The sequence below is a fragment of the Crassostrea angulata genome, chromosome 1 (assembly GCF_025612915.1).
Source record: "Crassostrea angulata isolate pt1a10 chromosome 1, ASM2561291v2, whole genome shotgun sequence".
Classification (NCBI taxonomy): Eukaryota; Metazoa; Mollusca; class Bivalvia; order Ostreida; family Ostreidae; genus Magallana; species Magallana angulata.
Genome location: NC_069111.1, coordinates 1,887,927 through 1,915,667, shown reverse-complemented (window position 1 = coordinate 1,915,667; position 27,741 = coordinate 1,887,927). Strand labels below are relative to the sequence as shown.

General features: G+C 32.5%; 1 pseudogene; it reads right to left on the bottom strand.

Moving 5' to 3' along the window:
* Window positions 1-239: 239 nt before the first annotated feature.
* Window positions 240-27,033, bottom strand: LOC128171600 (VWFA and cache domain-containing protein 1-like; annotated as a pseudogene).
* Window positions 27,034-27,741: the final 708 nt, after the last annotated feature.

The window sequence follows — 27,741 nt, the reverse complement described above, 5'->3', positions numbered from 1 at the left end:
TTGCTTAATCTATTCATCGACACTCATATAAATATATATTCGAAATCTGAGGATTGCTAAAATACGTGTATCAAAACATATAACTATTGCTTCTTAGAATAATAAACATTATTAAATATTTCCTTTGTTTCATATTTCAACATTTTGCTTGATAGCTAAAACTCCTGGGTATTTTTCATTTGTGGTATTCCGAATTCTGTTTAATTCAACAAAACTAACTCTGAAATGATATTGAACATATTTATTTTCCATATAAAAGCATTAATATCTATACTGACAATATTAACCTTATTACATATAACACAAATTTATCTCTGTTGTGTTCATTTTCGCAATTATATTTACACTCTTCGTAATGGAAATCTTGGATCGTGTCGTAATGATCACTCTCCCGTAGTGTTTTGTGTATCGTGTTGTAGGTATGAATTGGCTCAAGATAGGTATTGTCCACCACGTCAGGTTTTAATCTGCGAACGACGAAAATCACGACGACGACTATTAAGATGACAAAGACAAATGTACCAAACGTTACACCGACATATAGCGATTGATTCCCGTTTGAGGACGACGGCAGCTGGCACTCGGATCCACAGCACTTTTCATTGCAATCTATGAAGACAATTTTTGGTATAGCAATTATATTTGATAATTCTTAAATGCATGATATTGAATATATAAATAAATAGTTTTCAACAAAAAGAAAGTCATCGTTTTGTATAGTCTTTATAAATGCTACGTGCATCAAATCATAAATCTATCTTAATTTATAATTTTAAGGATGCACTATTTTGTGGACAGTAAAACTATTGAAATGAAATTCATTCCTCAACAACAAAAACGAATATTGATGACAAACCATCTTTTAGACATTGTTGGGATGGACATATTTCCTTCAGGCCGCAAAATCCTTTCAGGAGGTATCCCTTTTTATCGCTAGTACACCAAGAACAACTTGATATGCGGAAACATTCACTGACAAACGAAAAAAAAACCAATTATTATACTTGAAATGGAAAAGATTAAAACAGACACATTGATACAAATAAGTGCCTACAATCCATTCATGTATAATTTCATTTTATTTCTTGCCTTTAAAATTTTTATGAATTTTTGGGCAAAAGAAGTTTAGTTGGAATGATCAAGCAAATAAATCAAAGATGTCAAAAATGGGAAAAAGTTTGACGGACAGATAGACTGAAAGTCAAACGAACAGTGTAAAAAAGGGTCAAAAATGCTCACTTTTCTTAAAAGAAGCATAATTTAAAAAAAAAAGAATATTTAAACTAAAATTCTGCAATAAAACTGCACTTATTGCTTTTTACCTATATAAATAAGAATCAAATGCTTGCCTTTCTGTTTTTCTACATTCACAATTAGTAGAAAAACACGTTTGTAGATTCCTAGTTTTATCTTCTTCCGCTGTACTTACTGACCTCAGGGCTGGTAACTGGGGACTACATGGAATGAAACCGTCCCTATGAAAGACGATAGAAATTAATATAACACACTTGTTCTTAGTATATAATCGTTTGATGTTCATTATTTTTTAACTATTTCTTAATAGAAGGAACTAGTTTCTATGCCATATTTATTAATTTGATCAAAGAAAGATTTTTTTAGAGTTATTGAAGTATTTAAAAAGAAGAGCTAACAGATACTTTCCCAACAAAATGCTACCAAAATTGATTTCAATACCTGATTTACCAATCCGACGGCGACAACTCTTCAATTTGTAATAGACTTCAACCACGTGATTATTGATTACATTTTATAAATGCATATTGGTATTTCTATCATTGGTACTTAAACAAAGTTTCGTACGATGGAAGCAGATCAAATGATAATTCCATTCAAAAAAAAATTTAGCACCTTTAATTTTAATATCGTAATCCAAAAACAGAGAGTTTAAACAAGGTTCTTACATGGTGTCGTATTTATTCTTGCATTCGTTGAAGAACAGTTCATTGTAACAGAGGCAATTACATACTCCTGTACACTGTATTGAGCTAGGTGACGCATAGGGCTGTAAATGGATAACAAGGTAAAAACATGCAAAAGTATTTATCGTGCAGTATCAAACCTTTATATTGTGTGATAATGTATCGAATCAAATACAGATATAGAAACTGAAAGACTGAAAAAAGTTGAACAATGTATTCATTATCAAAAATAGTGAAAAATAAGGAGCAATGGTATGTGACATATTTATAGCGAAAAGTAGTAGTTTATATAGTACTAAACTCTTATTAAAGTTTAAGTAAGGAAGATGTTGAAGAGAAGAGGCATATAGAGAAACAATTTGTATATTTCTAGTAAAATATACAATTGGTGAAGACCATTATGTTTAGCACTTTGCAAATTGATATATATGACTATTATTTTTCCTAAAAATAAAAATCTCAGTGCACATTAACGAAAATGTCTGACGTACCCCTGACGTGCAACACGTTTCTTCGTCCTCCAGGCGTCTATGCTTAAGAATAAGGTACACGTTTGAGCCAGCTACAGGACGCATTTCATATCCTTCATCTGAGTCTAAAAATCCACTTGAAACATACTTTGGCAGATTTATCTGTAAAAGTATATGGCATTGTTTTGGGTTGGGTTTTTTTTAATTATACGGAATTCTTTTGTTGATTTTAGGGGTTTTTTATAAGCATTTAGTGAATCATTTACGTATTTTATCACTCAGCTAATCTAATAACAGTTCCTAGTTTACATTGCAAAATCAATTTAGTAAGGTTGTTTTTTCCTATCCATGGCCAAAAAATAAACATAATTGGCAAAATCTATTAATTTTGGGTTATACATAGTTGAAAATTTAGGGGGGGGGGGGGTACTATTGGTTTACTATCCAATCTTGTCTCTTTATAGTTGTCTGATATCGTTTTAAATATATTATTTTTACCCTAAATGTGATTTGTTCCTTTTTATTTCCTGTATCTCTGCAGGGTTGTTGATACATAACTGTTCTGCTTATCAGGGAACGAGAAAATCGGTAAACTAGTGTATTTTATTCATTTACTTTACAATCCCCACTTACGATAAAATGCAAAAACAAATTGCCTTAATGAAAATATCATAATCACGTTTTTAAAAACCTTTACTAATTACTTACCTTATAAGTTATATGAACCGGTGCTTTTATTGGGGTCGTTGTTTCTGTGTAAAAAGGGTGCATAACAAGAAACCCGCTGTTGTCGATCACAATACAACTAAATACAGGAAATACCATAAAATACAAGAAACCAACGTAAATTTTAATAAAAATGTTTGTTTAGATATAACTGGTAGAATATTGATTTAAAAATTATGTTGCATAAAAATACGATTGAAAACAACGTAATTCGATTATAAACGTAAACTAGACACGATCTCGTTGCGAGCAACGAGGAGGTCTTCCGTGCGATTTTTTGAAGGTTATATGACCTTGACTTTGATATTTGACCCTTTATCTCCTTATCGGGGCAACAATAAAAAAAATTGATGGTTGAATTTTGTTAGGAACATCATTCTCAGCGTTTTATTCTATATTGATTTTCAAAATGATGCTTTTTAAAATATTTGTTCTGTTTGAGGTATGTTATCAACATTTTGTACTTCTGGCCCCTTAAAACCCATTAAAAACCCCTTAATACGGAGCTCATGATAAAATAATTATAATATATTGTTAAATAAATGTGAGATGAACATTATTGCTTCCTAAACATATAACAAAATAATTTTCAGTAAAGTGCTATGAAAGAAAGACTTTAGAGCCCTATTGGCCCCTAAATTGAAGGGCCAGCCCCTTTTTCTTGGCATCATACGAAAGTTCTTTTGATATTAAACATATTTTGTTCAACAAGTGTTCAGAAATTCTTTGCCGTTTTAGAGCTATCTGGGATAGGACATTTTAGGGGCTGACCCCTAATCTCCTTATTGGGGCCAGATAACGAAACTTTTATGATTGAATATTGTTTAAAACATCAATCTTGGCATCTTTTATTCTATATTGCTTTTCAAAATATTTGTCCTTTTTGAGATATATTCGATCGAAGTTTTGGACTTCTGGCCCCTTGAAACCCCTAATTACGTAACGCATAATAAAAATTTTATAATGTGTAGTTTTATTAGTAAAAGATGAACATTTTTGCTTCTTAAACATATTACAAAATATTTCTCAGAAAAGTGCTATGAAAGAAAGACTTCAGAGCCCTTTTGGCCCCTAAATTGAAGGGCCAGCCCCTTTTTCTTGGCATCATACGAAAGTTCATTTAATATTAAACATTTTTTGTTCAACAAATGTTTAGAAATTCTTTGCCGTTTTTGAGCTATCTGGGATAGGACATTTTAGGGGCTGACCCCTAATCTCCTTATTGGGGCCAGATAACGAAACTTTTATGATTGAATATTGTTTAAAACATCATTCTAAGCATCTTTTATTCTATATTGCTTTTCAAAATATTTGTCCTTTTTGAGATATATTCGATCGAAGTTTTGGACTTCTGGCCCCTTAAAACCCCTAATTACGTAACGCATAATAAAAATTTTATAATGAATAGTTTTATTAAATAAAGATAAACATTATTGCTTCTTAAACATATTAAAAAATATTTCTCAGTAAAGTGCTATGGAAGAAAGACTTTAGAGCCCCTTTGGCCCCTAATTTGAGGGACCAGCCCCTTTTTATTGTTATCAAACGAAAGCTCTTGAAAATATAAATTTTATTTGCTCTATATGTTATGGTAAAATATTTTCAGGAAAGGAGATAAAGAACGAAAACCATTAAAAATTACATCGTTTTTTCAAACTCGATTTTCGGGTCAAGGCGAGCTTCGACGCCTTTGAAGCCAGACAACCATAAATGCCTTTAAACACATCTACAATCTTTTGTCTACAATCCCTGAAAATTTAGATTCAATATCTTTTTTCGTTTAGGAGGAGATAGCAGGACAAAATGACCCTCTAAAAATCACTAAAACGTCAATATCTCCCGAACGGAAATGACGTCATTAAAATAAAAAATTATATATAAGGTTTTTATCAATATCTACAAGATCTAAAATTTTCACGAAAATCGGTCAAGGCGTTTTCGAGAAATCGCTTGTACAAAAAAGCGTAAGAAAAAAAAAAATAATAAAAGGGAAAAAGAAACAAAGCAATAACAATAAGGTCTTCCGTTGGAAACGGAAGACCTTAAATATGAAATGATGATTAAATATGAAACAAGAGGCCCATGGGTCACATCGCTCACCTGAGGAACAATAGGAATGATAAAATCAGCTTAATGGAGTCATAATACAAACAATCTGCACAATGCACAATAATACATGTAGATCCTGTATAAATAAAATCCATTTTTCCCGCTGGATATTCTTATGCTTATAATCATTAGTCCCTTTTCTAACAGGATGATTTTATAGTCATATCACATGTTGAGTATTGCAGTCCTCAAAAAGATCCTTTACAATTGTTTATATATGGGATATTAAGCTACATCAAACTCTGAACCTTCTTGTGAGGCCGAAGAATTGTCCTGGAGCCAAAGTCTTAACAATTATAAAGAATCATCTGGCTGATTAGTTTCTGATAAGAAGATTTTAAAAGATTTACTCTATATATTCCTAGGTAAAACTTTAACACCCCCCCAAATGTGGCCTCACCCTACCCCCAGGGATCATGATTTCACAACTTTGATCTACAATTAATTTGATTTAATCTACACTACCTGAGGATACTTCCACACAAGTTTCAGATTTCCTGGCAGATTTGTTTCTGAGAAGATGTTTAAATATTTACTCCATAAATTCCAATGTAAAACTTCGACCCCCCATTGTGCCGCAACCTACCCCCAGGGATCATGATTTTCACAACTTTGAATCTACACTGCCTGAGGATGCTTCCACACGAGTTTCAGCTTTCCTGGCTGATTAGTTTCTGAGAAGAAGATTTTCAAAGATTTAGTCTATATATTCCTATGTAAAACTTCGACCCCCCCTTTGTGGCCCCACCCTACCCCTGGGGGTCATGATTTTCACAACTTTGAATCTACACTGCCTGAGGATTCTTCCACACAAGTTTCAGCTTTCCTGGCTGATTAGTTTCTGAGAAGAAGAATTTTAAAGATTTACTCTATATATTCCTATGTAAAACTTCGACCCTCCATTGTGCCCCACCCTACCCCCAGGGATCATGATTTTCACAACTTTGAATCTGCACTACCTGAGGATGCTTCCAAATAAGTTTCAGCTTTCCTGGCTGATTAGATTCTGAGAAGAAGATTTTTAAAGATTTACTCTATATATTCCTATGTAAAACTTCGACCCCCATTGTGGCCCCACACTACCCCTAGGGGTCATGATTTTCACAACTTTGAATCTACACTACCTGAGGATTCTTCCACGCAAGTTTCAGCTTTCCTGGCTGATTAGTTTTTGAGAAGAAGATTTTTAAAGATTTACTCTATATATTCCTATGTAAAACTTCAACCCCCCATTGTGGCCTCGCCCTACCCCTGGGGGTCATGATTTTCACAACTTTGAATTTACACTACCTGAGGATGCTTCCACACAAGTTTCAGCTTTCCTGGCTGATTAGTTTCTGAGAAGAAGATTTTTAAAGATTTACTCTATATATTCCTATGTAAAACTTCGACCCCCCCCCCATTGTGTCCCCACCCTACCCCTAGGGATCATGAATTTCACAACTTTGAATCTACACTACCTGAGGATGCTTCCAGACAAGTTTCAGCTTTCCTGGCTGATCAGTTTTTGAGAAGAAGATTTTTAAAGATTTACTCAATATATTCCTATGTAAAACTTTGCCCCCCCCCCATTGTGGCCCCACCCTACCCCCGGGGTCATGAATTTCACAACTTTGAATCTACACTACCTGAGGATGCTTCCACACAAGTTTCAGCTTTCCTGGCTTTCTGGTTCTTGAGAAGAAGATTTTTGAAAAATTCTCGAAATTTTTCATTAATTTCTAATTATCTCCATTTGAAAACGAGTGTGGCCCTTAATTTTCACAACTTTGAATCCCATTTGCCTAAGGATGATTTGTGCCAAGTTTGGATGAAATTGGCCCAGTAGTTCTTGAGAAGATGTTGAAAATGTGAAAAGTTTACGGACAGACGGACAGACGGACGGACGAACGGACGACAGACAAAATGTGATCAGAAAAGCTCACTTGAGCTTTCAGCTCAGGTGAGCTAATAAAAACTAAAAAGAAAGTTAAAAAGAAACGTATACTTGATGGCTAGTAAATGGCATAATACTTTACAAATCAAAATAATATAATGTTACTAACGTTACTAAAACGATTTGCCAATCGACTTACATGTAATTAGTTTTGTTTGCACAGATTGGATATTTATCTTCCAGCATCTGCTTAAAGTAGAATACTGAGAAGTCTGTACCTATCACTGCTTCTAGTTTTCTATCTGGGTTGCTTCCTCTGCAAAAAATAGTAAAGTGAACGCAGAGTCTCTCGAACGGCGTTAACTCAGAAAGATTAACGTAAAGTTTTGACTGACTTGTCCAATCAGATCGTAATATGGGAAGTTAAGACAAAATCGGGCGTGACTTGAATGATGAAGAGAACAAGAGAATCCTTCAAAGAGTTATTGAGTAATCTTTATGTGATGCAAATAAACAATTCTTCGTTAGTTGTAAACTGACAAAGAAAATAATGTTGAATTAATAAATACTATGATAATGTAGCTGTAAAGAGGATTTTTTTTCAAAAAAGGTGAGGAATTTTTTTAGCAACGATTTCTATATTTAGGGATTATGTAATGGGGAATACGGGAACGAAATGCAAACGAAAAGTGTTTAATGAATTTTGATACTGTGCATAGGCAAGCAAGACATGTGGTAGCTTAGTAAAAAAAATGGCTGACAAATTCTCCTTAAGTGAATGATGTTTCACGGTAAATAAACTTTTTCGTATTAAACACACCCACACCCTTTGCAAACGTTTTACTAGCAAAATAATATCAACCAATATTTAATTGCGGGAAATTTCGGCTTACACTGATTAGAAATGTCAAGGTCTTTTGGCAGGGGGGTTGCCTTATAGTAAAAAGGCGATATATTCTTGGATGTTTTGAAAATGTTTTTAAAGACTAGCGGGGCCAAGCTGTGAGTATGTATGTCTTGTGTGGTCTATTACCTGCCAAAATAGCTAATCGACTATATTGAATGCACCCAAAAGAGGGTTATTAAGATTAAAATACTGTTTCGTTTATTTGAAGAAGCCATTAAAACCTGTATTTAAAATCCCTTGGAAAAAAACACAGGAATCTTTGACTGTAATTTCTTTTTTGTTTTCAATCCTTCGGACATATTGCACTACCTTTTTGTAGCACCCTCTGATAATGGATATCATCTTCGAAGACAGCCCACTTAAAAATATCAAACTAATAGACAAATCGTTATGATTATGATTAAATAAGAGAAATATTCCAGTAGATATTCCATTGATACTAATCATTAATATAGCTCATGGACAACGAACAGTTTCGATATGAATTGTTATCCATATTTGGACATTTCTGACACAAATACTTTATAATAATGACGACAGCATATTCACAAGAATTAACTTACCCTTGTAATATGGTCTTTGTGAGAGAAATAATCCTTCCTGATCCCCAAGAATCTTCATATGGAGCAGACAAGACATTTAGCGACTTCTGGGCAGCGGTCCGACGATACCTTTCGGAGGGATACATTATAGTTAACTATGAATATTTCCTTAAGAACTGTTCTTTTTTGGACTCACAAAAAATGAGAGACGATTTAGTACATATTGATATATCGGATAAGTTCAGTATACAACATAAGACTTTTATGACCTTAAAACAAATTCTTTATATTGTTACCGTTTTTACTCTATTGGGATCCATATTTACACTTGTAATCCCCACACCGGCTTAAAGGGGCATGGTCACGATTTTGGTCAAAAATTATTCTAATGTTTACAAAGCCTCATTGAGGCATTTTTAATAGACATCCAAAATTTGAGTATCATTTTTTGAGGTATAAGCGAGTTACAGAGCTTGCAATTCATTGCTATGTAAAAAAAAAAAGAAGCTGTTGTTTACATTTTGAATGTTGAAGTAAAAATTCCTAAAATGAGTTAAACGTAAGGAACTGTTTTTTCATGCAAAAAATGAATAAGAAGATAGACAAATCAGGTAAAATAGTATTTTTGGGTAAATTGAACCTATGTTAACATTATCAGGGGCACGAGCCTTGTTTTCATGTCAAAGAATAGTGAGTTCTGTATCTTGCTTATAACTTAAAAACTACATATAATTAGAAATACATTCCTAAAGCATCGTGAGTAATAGAAATAGAAAAACAGAATTTGACCAAAATCGTGACATTGCCACTTTAACCAAATAATCGTGACCAAACTAAAATAAACTTAAATTAATTGATCTTTTCAAATTCAAAACGAATAACCCCAAAATGTATGAACGGCATAAAAGATACCAAATTTACTGAATTTGGCTTTGACCTGCTCATTAAGAATTTTATGAGGCACTTACCAAGTTCTGAGTTTGTGATTGTAGTCATCCTTTAGCCGTATCCCTGGGTACATTCTAATCACACCGTCTTCTGTCATGACGTAACGCCACGCTAGATACGGGGCCTCTTTCTTTGAGGTCGTTGTCCAAAACTTTTCCAGTTGGTAAGTAAACCGTATGGAATTAACTGCTGATGCCTGAATATTGCAAAATAGATCTTTGTTATTTTAATTGCTTCAATTGATCAAACAAATTAAAATCTTCAAACATTTTTTTTTTCAGAGACTCCCATTGTAAGGGTTGGTGTATGGGGTCACAAATAAATTGCTGGGATTGTTTTTCTTAATGTTATACAATAATACACCTGATAAAATGAAAATTTATTACGTACTGATGTTTTAATTAAGTGTTATTACTCCACTCTAAATTCCTTGTATCTTTGTATACTACGAACTGCCATACATATATGAAATTCCTGTTTCTTTGTATCGATTGTTTAATCGACTTAATTACATGTACTTTTCTTTGTATTAATTATCAAATAATTGATTTGCATTTACATTTTCTTACTTTTAGTCCTGGATTAGTGGTGATGGCTCCAGACAAGTAGTCCTTATACTGCTTTACTCTGACTTCTGTTTCCTTGACTCCAGTGTATGAATACGCCTCTATGAAAGCGTCTGGCGTTAGTTTTACTGTCGATTTTGCTGGATATTGAAAAAGACAAAGATACAGAATGAACGACAAAAGATAAAGGCTGAATGACAAACGACACACTATTTGTAAGAGATATCTCGATCAAAAGTATATCTTTTTTAAAATGTTCACAAACCTTCTGTAGCATATCTACTAAAATGCCTGCAGAAGGGGGCGGGCCATTGGTTCAAATCCCATCGATGGTAAAGGAAGTCGCCGTCAGAGGGCCTGGTTAAACCATCTTTGTTGGAAACAGTGTTGTTTTGCTTCATCACGATACACAGAGAGAGGTTACTACCTGGAGCCACAATCTGATAATACAAAGCCTCATTTACTACGAAAACGTGTTTTTCACATTTAAGATAAGTGAATGTATGAGAGAATAAATGGGTTGTATTTGTTACCGGGGTCCAATAGTAAACAGCATCTAGATAAACTTTGGAGTCACCCTCAAAGAGTTTCTCTCCTCTAGCCTCTATAAGTGTTGTTTTTACAGACGTCTGTGAATCCAAACCCCTATAAAATGAATTAGTACTTTGAATATCTATAATCCATAATCGAATGTGCTAACTGCGAAGAAAAGGAGTCAAAAAATAGTTTAGAAAACAGATATTTCAAGCAGTGATCTTTTTCATCATTCTAGCCAAAACTAAATGATAGTGTGTACAATAAAAGTGATGTAAAAGAGGAAAAAACAAACGGTTCTCTCTGTAATGCACAATACCCACGTGGTTATCTCATAAATATAGATAAAGAATGACAGGCTACACAGAAATAACGAAAACACAAAATAAATTAAGGAAATTGAATACCTGCATCTCTTTTCATTTATTTCCTATGTAGCTTATGACACGAGATTTTATTTGCTAGTGAGCCGGGTGTAAATTTCCGTACATCCTACTTGAGCCGGGGGTAAATAACGTGATATCAAAATGGATTAAATGTGAAGTCACAATACATTATGGTATAGTTTGATAGTGTATTACTCCAATAATTGGACAAGGAACATATGTATATGGTTTACACGGGAAACAAATTTGTAATCTAGATCCAATCAAGGATGTTCCAGGATTTACCGCAGGACGTATTCCATGATTGTTATAAAACCTGAGGTAAATACCCATACATCCTAGATTGAACCATGGATAACTGACAATATCACAGGGACTTTCAAAATGATTTATCAAAAGTCATATTTTTATTGACAAAAAAGTTTTTAACGTATGGGGTAGTTGTTAGAAATATGTATCTGTATTTTTAAATCATTATACTTTTCTCAAAGGTATATACATTTTTAAAAGTACACTTACTTTTTCATGGAGTCGATAACTTTTGACACATCACCGGAAGTCTCAAAATTGTATATGTTGTTGATGTGCTGTTCTTGCATTATGATGCCACGAGGGTCCGTCAGCAATGGGTGTAGCATTGTCCTCTCCTCCCCATCAATGATAAATGCATAGGAAAATTCTTCTTTTTAAAGATACAAAATCTCTGCAACCAGTTCACTGATCAAAATGTCCGCGCACACAACTCCAGAAAAAGCCCCGTTAAACGCAACAGGTAGACAACCAGTGATGATTGATTCTATGCAATGACAATACTTACAACATTCAAAATCTTGTATTTTGTATCTACATCAACTGTACATTCATACTCCACTCAGTTATTTACTATGATGTATGTCATGTATATCATGTATGCAAAAGTTAGCTATCATATAGGTTAAGTTGGTCTAACAGGAAATTTTACGTATAAATCATATAATCTTCACACTGTCTTTAACTCTTTATTTAAATTTATTGAAGACAACCTCACCATTGATAAAGAAATCGATGTAAGGCTGTGTATAGGTTGGGAACGTTGCTATGGGCACGCTCAAGTCTACGTAATAGGTTCCCATGATCTCACGTAAGGACGACGTCATAATATCTGTGATGATCTTTAATTTCCCGCGCTAAAATTGACCAATTATCACTGTATCACTGTATAACTTTCAACATTGACTGTACTAATATCAAGATCTAAAATGAATAATTAGTCCTCACTAAAAGCATGATTTTTATTTCGTAACTTAAAAGAAGAGTTATATTAAGGCGAGCTTATTTGTCATTGTTGTTTCTTTTTGTTTACTCATTTTTTTTAAGGTTTTAATTTTAGTGAAATGAGATTTAAAAACGTGTGTTTTAAAGCTTTTGTGATTGTGTAAAGGAATTGTATTCAAAAATATATTTATATTTTACATCGATGATATGATTTCAAGTTAGTTACTTTTTACTTATGTTAGCGTATTGCTCTGAGGAATTTCTCCTATCATGACTTACCGTCACATAACCGTATATGTTGTTGTTTAGTGTCTGCTCGGCCATATTTTTTAATAATTCTTGATCACTAGTACTCAGACCTGTAAAACAAATTTAAGGGACAAGTAACAAGTTTGATATCCAGGAATGAAATGGGTATTTAATTTTCACATATTAACTCCCCAATAAATGAAGAATAAGAATATGAGGTGAAACGTTTTTCACTGAAAGAATTTTTTACTTATTAAAGCCAGTGTAATTTTTTTGCCGTATTTTCAAGGGGTTTATCCATTTTTCTTTGGTTTTATTTTTAGCTTTATTTAGATACTCCTTTTTAAATTCTATTAATTAGCCTCTATTGATCTCGGTTTCATTCTTATCCCATTTTACCTTTACCATGCACATATATACTCTTACATGAATGTGTTTGAGTTCTGCCTCAATGCACCTACCAGTGCCTATACCGTACGTGTTGATTATGACCCTGTTTTGCAGGGCCTCGTTTTCATCTCGTATTACTTCAAGAGGATTTCCTTCTGTATTTTTCCCGGCGCTAACAAATAAAAGAATTTGATCTGCAAGAAGAAACATTTGTAATGGTATCGACGTGAAATATGTACTTAATATATATCATACAAGTTTGAAAAAACAAAGATCAATAAAACCTATAAAGAAAGGAATAAAACATATTTATCTTGACAATGTCAATTCAAATGTCTTCTTGCTTGTTTGCCTTGCGTTGAATTTGTTATCAAAATCTTTTAATATTTTAACCCCGAGTTCTCCTGAAAAAGGTTTAATTTGACTTTCACTCACCTCGGATTTCTGTATAATTTGTCTTTAATAACAAGAATGCTTTACGGAGGGCATTGACATAGTTTGCTCCACCTTCTCCTGTTTGAGATGACAGAAAATTTCTGAAACTCTTCTTGGTGGCACTGGTCACTGGAACAAGTTGATTTTCGTAGCATCCTCCTAAGGTTTTTGCAATGTCATTGAAAACCACCAGACCAAACTATCAAAAGATACAACAACTATCGCGGCTGGGTTAACAATTACATTAATAAATAAACGTGAAAAAAGGCTTTAGGACAGCTCGATGGTTGTGTCCAATTTTGGACTAAATAGATCTCCTTTCGAAGAACAGCGCTATATAAAAATATACAAAAATACCAAAATTTAAAAGGAAAACTTTTTTCTTTTTCTTCACAGTTTTGGTAATTCTAGTAGTTAATTTTTCAATCATCACATCTTATCTGCGGTAAAGATCTTAATGCAAAAAAAAACGCTGAAAATATTCATTAATACAAGGTTTAAAAAACTACGCTTTAACACCACATTTTTGAAATATCTGTCTGCTTATAATCGCTTTTTCAAAAGTGGACAAAATAAAAAAAACTCACCTTATCCTCAACGTCCAAAGTTTCCATTACTGTAAGAACGGCATGTCTAGCTTCAAAAAGAATATCTCCCCGCATCGAAGAGGACGTTTCCATGATAACGACGACGTCACGAGGAGAGGAAGTGGTTGTTGACACAAAGAATGGTCTAAAATATAAAAACAGATAGACTGAAGAAGTTAAGATATTTTGAATTTACTTTGTTCATTGATTTTATGTATAACTTCAAAAGTTAATTCGAGATTCAATTTAATTTCTGAATTAATTGATCAAAATATAATGTATGATAAATAAAGGCACCTAAAACACTTTTTGTATTACTAAAGATACATCAAACGTTTATTAATACTTCTAAGGAAATTTTCAATTTTCGATTTTTTTAATTTAATTGTTTACAATAATTTAGAAAAATATTTCCAATGCTCTGTCAAAATCTCAGCATTACTTGTCGAGTTATGACAATAAAGAGAGCTCAAAATAATTTCCAATGTTAACAAGGCCGATTCAATATTTTGTTTAAGAAGGTAAACTGATTTTGGTTTTTCTTTCTTATGAAAAAAAAATTCAAAAGTTTCTAAGATTTATCACGGTCAATTTTACTTTAAATCTGTTGTTTTCTATTCAGAAATTAAAATGTAAACAACAACTTTTTATAAGCTTTGTTTTCATAACAAAGACTTAGGAGCTCTGTATATTGTTTAGAACTTCACGGTATACACTCAAACGTGCTTGGTTATTTGATATACACCATTGAAGCATTATTACCAATCAATATAAATAAATGAAATAGGAACTAGTATAATCTCTGTGACAAAGTTGTGTCACAGTTATCTTGATGTTTGAGCAATATCAAATCAATCGTTTTGCCCATTACCTATTAGTTTGGAAAAGATACTTGAATACCAGTATAAGGTCAGATACCTTGGTTCTAATCATTTCTTCCCTGGATATTTTTTAAAAAAATTCTTGCCTGAATTTTTACTTCTATTTCAATTATTTCTAGATTAAACAGAACTTATTTTCCATTCTGATTTTCTAGGCAATTGTATTGCAAGTTTTTACTTTTTCTTTTGAACTCTGTGGGAATGTTTGTTTTGGAAATTCCCTCTTTTAATTTTTAGAGGAAAACACATTATTCAGCATCCTGATTTCCGAGGGGATCGTCTTAAAACTTAACAACTTTACTATTGAGCTATATGGGATTGCATTGGAAATTTGCCAATTTCTATATTTAGATAAAACATACTTTATTTATCATCCCGATTTCCTAGGATACGTCCAGTTATCAATATCTTTATTGATATGTGCATAGTTGTTGTAAATGCGCAAATTTTTAAAAATTTTACCATATTTTTGCATTTCTGCCTAAGAGATTATCTTTTTAAATTTTTCAAACCTATTGTAAAAAGTCTCCAAATGACAAATCGTGACCTCCTGGTTTGTTCCAGTTTTTAACTCAAAGTTATGATTTTCAGTGCCCAATTTCTTTCAATTTTGGGTATATTCAATTTGAACAATTGATTTATAACGAAAATAAATGACATTGAATGGTTTTTTTTTAATTTTAATGACAACAAATTCTCTATTAAAAAATAAATGCCCATTTAAAACTAAAGAGTAATTAAGTACTATTTTAGTATTTTGCCTGTTTAGGGCAATAAATACAGAACTTTACAACTCATAAACCTTTTAGATAATGTTGATTTTTAAACCACACACACAATAAAGGAGAAAGGTACATCTACGACTGCATGAAAATAACAATACTGAAAGTCTTGTTATCGAACTTATGAATCTTTGCCTTTTATTATTATTAAATTTAATTATTTTTCCTTAGAGATGCAGGACCTACTTGACGTCTAGCTTTTTGCTGAACAAGATTTTGTATTTCTAGTGGTTTTAAAGCAACCATATATACTACCCATCATGAATCAGGAAGTATACAGAATATGTAATACTCCAGGGGCAATCAGTATGAAGCACAGAAGCCAAGCCCGTTTCGACCTCAATTTCAATGTTTTGACGGTCTTGAATCCTGTGGTTTTCAAATTCCTGGTCAATGTATTAGCTTTTATCCTCAATTAGAGAAGTAAAAGGGTATAATGTGCCGGTGAGTTGTCAAATGTGTTTGCTTTGCAGTATATTTACCTGAATCTAGGATCGTATGTATCACAATCCGTCAGTTTGGTAGCTGGGTAATTGATGTAAAGACCAGACTTCATTGCAATATACTGGAATTGTAGATGCTTTACATCTAAATTCGTTTTCAAGACTGTAAGAAGGTTAGGAGACGGAAATCGGAGGTTCTCTTCGTTCACATAAGATGGCTTGCTGTAGCAAAATTTGTCTTCAGACACCTAAATGGAAAACTCAATTTGAGGTGAATGCCACTGATCCACAAAAGAGAGAAAATTCGTTAATACTGAATGTGTTCAGTATGCGTTTTATTTATTTTTAGTGTAACATTTATCACATATGTCTTTTATCATTAATGTCTTCACATCCCAAATATTAGGCACACAAGATATATTTGTCAACATACGTAATCTTTAAGAAGTTTCGTATTCTTATGAAGCATGATTTATTCAAAAACGTGTAGTGAAAAAAATCACTCGCTGTGGCCTTTCACTTAACGTTCAGGTATATCGATGACATATTATCAATTAACAATTGTTATTTCCATACTTATGCCGACTCAATATATCCCAGTGAACTTGAAATAAAAGATACCACAGAGTCTGCGTCATCTGTTTCATATTTGGATATTTTACTGGAAATGGACATTGATGGTAACTAAAAAACAAAACTTAATGATAAACGCGATGACTTCAATTTTTCTATAGTCAACTTTCTTTACTTATGTAGCAATATACCTTCATCACCTTCATATGGTGTTTTTGATTCTCAGTTAATTCGATATACAAGGGCATGCTCTTCGTATGAACTGTTTCTAAGGCGAGGAAAGCTACTGACAAGCAAGTTGATAAAACAGGACTATCAGTCTCGTTTGAAGTCATCTTTTCGTAAGTTCTATAAGAGCACACGGCGGGTGTGACCGGTCAGCAGAAGATGCTCATTTCTCCATGGCACCTGATCGTACCTCTATCATTTTAGAGGACCGTGTTGCTCTGTTCTGAATTTGTATTTTGTTTTATGGATTTTTGAGATGGTTGACAGTTTGTTATTGTCGTTTTTTTCATTTGTACTCATCGTGTAAATGTAAAAGAATTTCTTACGTCAGTTCTGAAACGGAGATTTCCCTTGTACTCCCCGTCCATACAGCAGTCCTGTGGGGCCTCAATAGACGACAGCTGGTCCTCCTCTACAGCTTCCTTCAGCTTCTTCAGAGCACTGTCCACTTCAATCATTCGTCCCCCGATTTTACCTGCAATCTTGTAAATCGTTGGGAACAAAATACAAATTGAATATATCATTTCATGTCACAATATTTCCCTCTAATAGATTTTTTTGTAGAATCACTACATACTTCGTTTATCATTTCAAAGTGTATCAATCATTTTTTTTTTATTTCGGTCATTAAACTTATCATTAATTGTAAAGGATAAGGAAAGAGTGATACAGCGGACTCTAGGTTTTTGAGTGAACTGTCTTTACCTCTTGAACTAACGTATTTCCATCGATATTTTTCTCTTTGTATTGCAGTTTGTTGTACTCCCCCTACAGGAAACAAAAAAGATCATTTTTATAAAAAGGTAAATCTTTGTTTTATCATTAAATTTTCTTATTACAGATAAATCATGAAGCATCAAGTTAAAGATATCAAGACTTGGCGCTATGAGAGTAATTCTGGATTTTATACAATATCTTTCTAAATACTACGTCAGCTATGTACAATTTAGTGTGCAGTGAAGTCTATAGTGATTTCTACCTGTAGAAATGACCACCCCACTGAATCTGCCACTTTATTTAATTCATCGGAAAGAATGCCTGCGTTGATATCCTGGGCACTCGTTGGAACCACTTGATTCACAATGAACAGACACACAGACAGGTACGGGACTCTCATTGTTTTACCTTGTGAAGAGAAAGGTTTTTTTTATAACAATTTACCAAATTAAACGTTATGAAATAAAACCAATTTTACTGTTGTCGAAGAATTTAGTTTTCAAGAATTGAAAAGTATTATACAATGTAAATTAAACATAGCTAAAATAAATAACAAAATTGTCATAAATAAACTTGTTAATAACATTATAAAGATCAACTTTATAATATTGCTTCGCATTGTAGGCAATAAAAGTTGACAACAACGAAAATTAGATGAGCTTAAAGATTTTGACTGTCAGTGCTTGCCGATCTCAAAACCAGTGGGTGACTCTACAATGTTAAAACAACGTCGAGTTCATATCGTCAGCATTATTTTATATCTTTAATAAAAATACTAATTTTTTATCTCAAAATTTGATATGTGAAGGTGCTAACTATTTGAACTTTAAAAAAAAACTTTTTATATAGTGAAAAGGGAATCAAAATCACTTGACTGATACAAAAAAACATTTCAAATTTGAATAAAATTTAGATTACGTACCCAGTTTCAATTCTTAATTCTACAAATTCACAGCTAAGTGAAAACAGTCGTCAAAATAATCACAGTCGGAGAAGGAAGTCCTTCTGCACAGTGCACACGCAATACTTGACTTATAATCAGGAAAGGAACACTTCACATTCTCAGTGGACCCTTTGACAGTAGTTAGAATAACATGATATTTTATTATTACCTTGTGAATAAAATTGTGATAAATAGTATTGTACAGGCGTTTCCATTGATTTCATATATAACTCATATTGAATCATTGTATATTAGTTAAATGTGTTTTGCTAGATAAAAGTTACAATAAAATGAATCAAATTTACAGGACGGAAAGCGTTAAAGAAGCTGGTAATTTTGCATCTTAAACAATTCGAAGAGTTATCTTTTCTTAATAAAAAGAAGAAAATTTTACGTTTTGTCAAGATATCTGCGGTACACGATTAATTTTATTTCATGGTTTAATAGAGAAAAGGACTATGTGTAAGGGACTAATGAGGTATTTTGCATCCCTCTTTTCTAACATTGAAGTTTTATAAAGAGTTGTTTATTTAAACAACGGTGGAAGATGGTTTGAAATGATATTGAAAATGTGTGTAAAAGGTTGTCAATCACAGTGACGTAATGTAAAACAAAAATCTTTAAGAATGCTTTGATTTAAGAGATGAATTTAATGATGTTCTGTTGATCGACATATCATTTAATATTTGTTAGTTTGATAAGATTATGGCACTTCTAATTGGTCGAAAAATTTCTTTGATACCTGCATGAATAAAATTTTTGCCTGATCTACTTTTTTCAACTGTTCCGATTTAACAGAATTAAAGAGAAAGAAAAATTTAAAAATAAACACTGTCAACAAAATGTTAGGGTGTGTCTGTTTAATTGTCAGCAAACAAAATACAACTTTATAAATATAAGAAAAAAAATTTAAAATTTAACCTTCAGAAATAAACAGTACACATTATTTAATTCACTAAATAGAAAATCAAGCGTCTTTTAGGATTTCGACTGCTTGAAATCAACGATCAACATTTACGGCGAGGCTAGCGGTTTCAACTCGAGGAATAATTATAAAGAACATAAAATCCTATGCACTTTCACAGTAACACTGCTGTTTAATTTTAGTAACGATGAGTTTTAAGTAAACACACGTACATGGTCATCAGAATAAGCATTGTAAAGCAAAGCTATTAGAATTGCATCAATTCCTCAAGCGTATTTCAAGTGGCAGATTATCATACCTCACTCTCAATCTAGTTACCATACAATTTACAAAAATCACACATACATACTATTATTTGTCGGCATATCAACTATTTTCGTCCACGAGCGCGTCTTCTTGCATGGTGACGGCCAGTTGCATATACATGTATCTGATTCACATTAAAAGCAGTTTCAACGAATCTTGCTCAAAAATGCTCATTTAGATGACGTCATAGAAAAATAGCTAATGGACTACTAACAAGAATGAAGTGAAAGGCATTCTTTGTATAATGTTTTATAAAGATTTCATTTTGATGCAATATTATATAGATATTAGTTAAAAGGATGACTCCACTTAGCGCCGGGTTTTGGGTCCTTTTCGGTCGTTTCTGTTGCGTTTATTTCTTAACCTAATATCACTTTTGTTAAATTTTTTAAAGAGTCTAATCAATTTCCAACATGAATTAAAATTTTAGACTTCTATGTTTTTTTTTCTATACAATTTTCGAAAAAAGAAGTTCCGCTTATCTGCTTTCGATTGATATGCATGAGAGGTGGAATTGACATTATCAGAATGGTACTAAAATTAGACTAGCATTAATAACAATGCCAAGTATAACAATTTATGTGATCACTCTTTCACCATAACCCTATCTATTCTACATGGTACATGTATACTATTTACTATGGTTTTAGCAATTATACCACGTCCATGTAAGTACAGAAGACTTTAAATCAATGCATGACAACTTAACATGTTCGAAAACATTGTCCTAGTCAGTACATAACATGCTACCTTACACGTCACGTGATAGAAATTAATAATTACAAAGTAACCCGAGGTGAGAAATCACGTGGTGGATTATAATATTCAACATGCATCGACCCTTGGTTACAACAGGGAAAGCGAAAGTAAAATGCAGTTTTTTTTCTCATTTAAACCATGAGCGTATGCTTGTCTATTAAGCTGCCTTTGACATAACTTTGATAATGCAAATTTATAAAAGTCAACAGCTGAACACCAACTGGCGTTTTTGGTCGTGGCTTATTTATTGAAATTGAATATGCATTTTAACAACCGACCTGCCATTCAGTTAGTGAGCAGGTATATGGCTGCACAATAAATTAATCAATCATTACATCAACAATCATTTGTTCAATCAATAAATATAAATCAATCACATCAGCGATTCTTTCAAGTCTTCTAATGGTTAACGTCGGCATGTATGCTGAAGCATTTACCCGTGGCAATACTCTACAATATTGTATAACAAGTTTTAGCCAAGTGTTAATGAAAGCTTGATTGTTAATTCTATAGCAAATGTGTACGATTAGAATCATGAAAATTTAAATATTAAATCTAAATATGTCTGATCACAAAAATTACTGTTTAAATTTTGGTTTAGTGTCACCCGCATCAATGTGTGACATTACCTGATAATCATTTTTTAAGTGGTCAATACTGGATTATTAATTAAATTGATGCAAGTCAATACTTACAGTAGTTGATCATATATTTAACACAGACGTCAAGGTGTTAGAAAACACATTTGCTGCAAAATCTTCAGAATGGCATAGCTCTAAAATGGAAAATAATAAGTTTGAACAAAAGTGTTGTCATATATTCACAACAATAACTCTTAAAAATTGTTATGATACTTAATAGAGTTGTCTTTCTTTGTCATGATGATGCTGCACGTTACCAAATTAAATTCTCATCGCCGTCTTCATTGTGATTGTGCTACAAATAATTGTTATGATACTGAATAGAGTTGTCTTTCTTTGTCGTAACGATGCTGCACGTGTTCCAAAATAAACTAGTTCTCATCGCCATCTTTGTGATTGTGCTACAAGTGTAACATAATAACATAAGTAATTGTAGGATCAGTATGTAATTGAAGTATACATACATTAAATATTTGTATAATAGCATGAGGAAATTATGATAACTTTTAATTTTTATTTAATTCTTAAATAGCGAAGAATATACTGCACAACTGATGTTGAGGGATTTTAAAAGCACGTGGGAATAAATTGGGTTAAAAGGCAATACTTACAGTAACTGAGCGTATACTTAACCAATGTATTTTCAATCGATGGTTACTCTATTTGTCAGATAGAATGGAATTACAACCTGTAATTTTGTCTGATGATCCGGCATCATGGAAGAAGTTGCTGAAAAAAGGATGCCGAACCCGATATCAATTGCGGCCACCATACCCAATGGTTAAGCTAAAGCTAACCTGATCCTTATTAGGATGACGACTAGAGATAAGGTTGCTTCGGGATAAATTCCAATACAACTACTGTTAAACAGAGAACAATAGACAAACATACGCTGACTATATATGAAGTCAGTATAAAAGGTGGCGTCCTCATTATCGCATGGAGATTTAAGAAATCGTGATGACCCCGGCCTACGAAAACAAATTCGTACTTGGAAACGACATACTTTTATTTAACGCAATTACGTAAAGTTGCAGTTTAGATGTTGACCATTTCTAGAATTGAAAGAAAAATTCTTCTTTTCAAAGTTTATTTTTTCGCAAATATCGCATGTCCTTAAGTGCAGTCATCCTTTGTGACATTTATTTGATCTCTCAAATCTAGTCATTTATGCATATATATGTAATGAAATAGGTTGCAAGTTATTCTAATGTGGTTAAGACATCCGTTAATACTTATGAGGATTAAAGTACATTGAAATACTTTCACTAATTTAGAATTTTAAAATTTTACAATATTTTACCAAAATGTGTTTTAAACATCTTTGAAAGGTAACAATTTTAAACTCCTCAGCAGGATTCGAACCCAGGGCTTACAGATTCGTAGTGAAACATTCTTTTTTATCTTTTATTTGTAGTGAAACCTTTAAGGTCAACAGTAAGATGCCTGCAGGTTTATGAAATTAAGGATATAAATTCTTTCAACGATGCTTCATAACAATAGCTTTGCTTGAAAGGATTACCAGGGCTTAATATTCTGGTAAACACAATGAAAAATCATGTTTGTAACCGTTAATTTCTATGCAATATAAAGAATATAAGTAAAAAAAAGTATCGGAGTTTGGTCCACGTTTAACTAATGAAATAAATTTAGAATGCCTATAGTCCCCTAAAAACGGCACCAAACAAGCTCTTAACCTTCCCTTTAAAATGATGTCAAATTAAATATAGGTATCGTTATTACTTTTCCCATGATTCAATATAGAATGTCAGGTAATTTCTACATAACTCCTTTAGGGTGTAATATCCCTCTGCTATTAATTTTACCATATATTTTTAAAAAAAATTCATATTGATTTTCATGAAAGTCAATATCAATAGATTCAAATGAAACAAATTTGAAGTAATGAAGCGCTGCTAGATTTTTCAAAAATTGATAATGTGTCTAATCATGATATGAAGAAAACTAGACATAGTGAATAGAAAAAGCAAAATTTTACCATCGCAGCATAAAATTAAAAATATTAACTGTATATGAAAATAATGTATAGTTATATACATTGCCAATTCATATTACAAAACATAATGAAGCGCTGCTTTTTAGTTCAGAATAGCACTTTGTTGTATAGGTTTGTAACAAAAATTGCTTGAATAAGCAAGAGTAATCTTTCTTTATCATAGACTATTGAAGGTTTTACATACATGTTTTACATACAGTATATGATAAATTGCCACAGTTTCTTATTTATCAAAAAGGTTTTCTGTTTTTAAATTTGATAAGATAATAGTCCATGTAAATGGATCCAAATGTTTTAGAAATGCTAAAAATGAAAACCAGTCGTGAGAGCATTTTGTTATAACACAAAATATAATTATAATTCATTCACCTTTGTTATCGAGGTATAACCAGAGAGAGAGAGAGAGAGAGAGAGAGAGAGAGAGAGAGAGAGAGAGAGAGAGAGAGAGAGAGAGAGAGAGAGAGAGAGAGAGAGAGAGAGAGCCAAATTTCATCCAAAATTATCTGGCCTAAAACATCAAACACGTACTGTTCATGTACTGAACTAGTACATAAAATTTAATTATATTTTTATTATAAATCATATAAAAAATTCCACCGGCTCAAATGAGTTCAAATACAGCATACCTATAGAATGACACAACTAGTCCAACAACATATCCAAACTACAGAAAAATCAATCGAGAGGGGACTGAGATATGGCCCCTAAAATAACCCCTACCATTAAAATTTCACTTTCACTTTGGAATTTGTGTAAACATTGGCCTCTTTACACCCTTTCTACTGCGCCTGTAAAGATAATTTTTCAAACATTTTTCCTGCCTGTATTTTTTTCAAACCTTCTTCTTTCCATCCATGCCATAAAAGAAACCAAATTCGACCATTTAGTACCCCTAGGAATTTTTTAAATAATACATACATTTTTAGAATGGAACTAATTGCGTGGTCAATGAGCACGGGGTAAAAATAGTGGTATGTGACCAGTACGGGGAAAAGATTTAACAAATCAATTATAACGTCAGAATGGTTCTAGCACCAAAAACCCACTCTGGGATCATTAACTAGATCTTGGCCTTAACTCACTGCGCTGTGACAATTACGGGAAAGAAACTATTTATAAGATAACGCTTGATTTTATTGTGTTTATTTTGATAAATAGTACGTCACGACATAAAGGTGTCACATACCACCTTAAATTTGGTTGTTTGAATAAATTCATCAATGCTCCTAATATGTTTCCATTTTCCATACTGTACATGTTTATTAAGTTATTTATCTAGCAAAGTCTCTATAATGGGTTTCCATACACATAGAGTATTCAGAGTGTTGTTCATGGTCTGGTGATTCTAAATTCTGATTAGTTGGTTTGAAGGTGAAAGGTTAAAGTTTTTGAAGGTAGAGTGATTTGGGGAGTTTGATTCAATTATACGGTAACTACTGATAAGGACTTTCTATGTCATGTATCATGAGGTCCACGCAGAAAATATATAAGCGAGGTTAAACCGGATGTTATGGGGAAAATTCAGCCTGCGCTGAGCTAGCCTGGTTTCTGTGTGTAATCAGTAGCTCAGGGAACCAGACTAGCACACGTTTATCTGAATCGGGATCGGGATTGCATATGCACATATAAGTTCAAAGGCATTGTAATTGTAAAGTTGTCGGTAATCAGTGCAGAAACAAAGTATTCCTTTTAAAGAAATGATGGACATGTGATATGAACTGTCAGTATTATGAAATAAGTTAATATTATGCCAAAACTGCAACATGCGTCAATTAGCATAATTTTCAATGTTTTGTTGTTTTCCGTATACACATGTAGCTTATTTTTACTTTTATAGTAGGCGAGGAAGAGTACTTCCCGTTTAAAAATTGTCAAGCATTTAAGTATGATTGAATAATTATGTGACTGTATATAAGAGGAGATTGAATAATTATGTCACTGTATAAAAGTTTAAATCTCAAGAAAAACGCATCAAAATATGAAATTTATTTACACAAAGCTGTCACTGCAAAGTTAACAAAGTAGTGCAAAGTGTAATGTGTGCGCAAATAGTATAATTCGCCGAATGCCTGATACTATGCATGCAATCTTCATAAATATAGATCATTATTGTTTTAGAGGTATGAACCCTATAAATTCTGAGATAAAAAGTCAGGGCTATACATATGCGTAATACAACGTACAAATTAGTGGTTAAAAGCAGGACAGGTACGTAGCATCAGGGGAGCCAGGGGGCCTGCAATGACTTTTCTTAAATTTACATACAAATAATTGAATTAACATGGAGATCCCCCCCCCCACTTTTATGGGACCATGTAAGAAACTGAATTAAAAATAAGGAAATAATCAGTGAAATTGAAGTTAAAGGTAACCCCCCCCCCCCTCCACGGATTAAGATTTTCAGGATTTTGGAAAGTAATTTTTTTTCTGTTTTTTTTGGAAACTTTTTGGAAACTTGTATGATTCTATACTGAGGTCTTGGAGTTACACCTAAAGTAGGAGAGTGTAATAATGCTGTTTATCAAAATTATTATTCTATCAGTAATTAACTATTTATTCGGTTGATTTGTAAAGTCATTCCTACAATCCTTCAGTGACTTAGTATGCACTGTACCTGATGTCAATTACATATAAGGTTCTGATACAATAGAATTGGTAACATCTATGTTTTGTGCGACAATCGTATCAACGTATGTGGTTCAAAATGCCTTATTTGTGTTTTGAATATTGTTTTACATTAATATATAAAGGCCATAATTATTCATATGTGTGATAAATTTATATATCGACAGTTCTTAATTATAAGGGTGAAATATGAACAATTGATTAGATTTTTATTATCTATTTTCCATTTCATTAAAGTAGTAAATGTGATTGAATTATGAAATGGAGTTATTGTACTTAATAGATGAGTGTGTTGTCTACTGATGTGTATGTGTAAGTATATCTGTGTGTTTTAGAGCTATGATATATATTATCTTTCTTCTGCAGTTGCAATAAATCTCTTATGAAGTCTACAAGTTTCCAGTGATAAACCTTGTAACATATAAACCAAGAGATTTGTGTGAATTTCGAGTTACTCTTTTACAATCTGAATGAACAAGCGTTGTCCAAAGACTTAAATTTAAAATTCAAGGTGCATTTAATTAGACAATAATCAAATTTATAGAAAATTCCTGTGGTGGAATATTTCTACACAAATGATATAATTATTAAGAATATCAGACCATTTATTTATTAGGTGCAATGTGATCGTTATACATCGAATACCTTAAATGAAGTAAAAAGACATGATTACTAATGGAAGAGAAATTTGAGAAACTTAAAAACAAAATACAATGAAACAATGATTTTTTACTTCAAAATTTTCCATTTAACATTTAATGTTTGTCGAACGATTTCTGAAACAAGCTACATATCATAAAATAATTTTATTAAGTAATTGCTGGGAGATTTTAAATTGTAACCGAATAAGCGATAAAACTAACTTATGAATATAAAATTAGGTGTACATAAATCAACAAGTGCAGCAAAAGAGTTACATTAAATTACATTCACAAAAGACATCGGCGATCAACAGTTCAATATTAAAACATTTATAAACAGATTAACCATTATATTACTATTATAGATTAACGTCTATATGTAAATTATTAAATGACAATAATATAATTGTAATATCGGCGTTACAGACCACAATGAAATGAAAACTATCTCTCAATGCTAAAATGACTACTGTATACCATTTTTTAAAAATATTTTTCAAAAATATATCAATGAAAATGACCTTTATTTATATCAAGACAAGCTTATCATGGTACTCACGTATCAATTACATTTTCTATAGAAGTAAATTAATATGCGGGAACTAATTTCACCACCGTGGCAGCAAGACAGCCTCCATCTCCATTGTCGACTAAATTCGCAGTTGCGCGTATTTAGATAGGACATTCAAAGATTAGACATCGTACCAAGTGAACGTTTTGGATTGCGTTGGTTATGTACCTGTAACTATGGTGATCATTGTCAACAATCGAATGGCTGAATTGCGTTTGAGGTAAGAATTGAAAAAGTATGGTGTCGTCGCTTCTCATAGCAACAGTTTTAAGGATCCCTTTTCTCTGTCATTTTCTCTACTACATGTATATCAGAGAATGACAATATTTTCCATTGATCTTCATTTTAAATCTCTTTTTCAGTTTAACTGCATGTTGACACAGTATTCTAAATCGATTATGTATCCACGAAACGAAAATCTCCCGCTATTCACGTATTTTTGTACCTATCCTTGAGTACCTGTTATCATATACATTGTATCGTTTCTCCGTTTCGTTTTTAAGACCTTTTTTTTAATTTATTTTAGATCCCATCTCTTTTGTAAAGTTATAAATGTGTTGCCTATGAACATCTTTAAAAACTGACTTATCCGGTATTTCCCTTATCTTGGTATTTATTATATCACATTTCTCTCCTTTTGAATTATTAGTGGTGTCCATTGTACATATGTTAACCATTACAATTTCTGTTGTGCTATCCTTCTTCATTATGTTTATCCCCCGTCGCCACCAGTAAGTACTTTATGGTGCACTACTCACTGGAAAACCAAG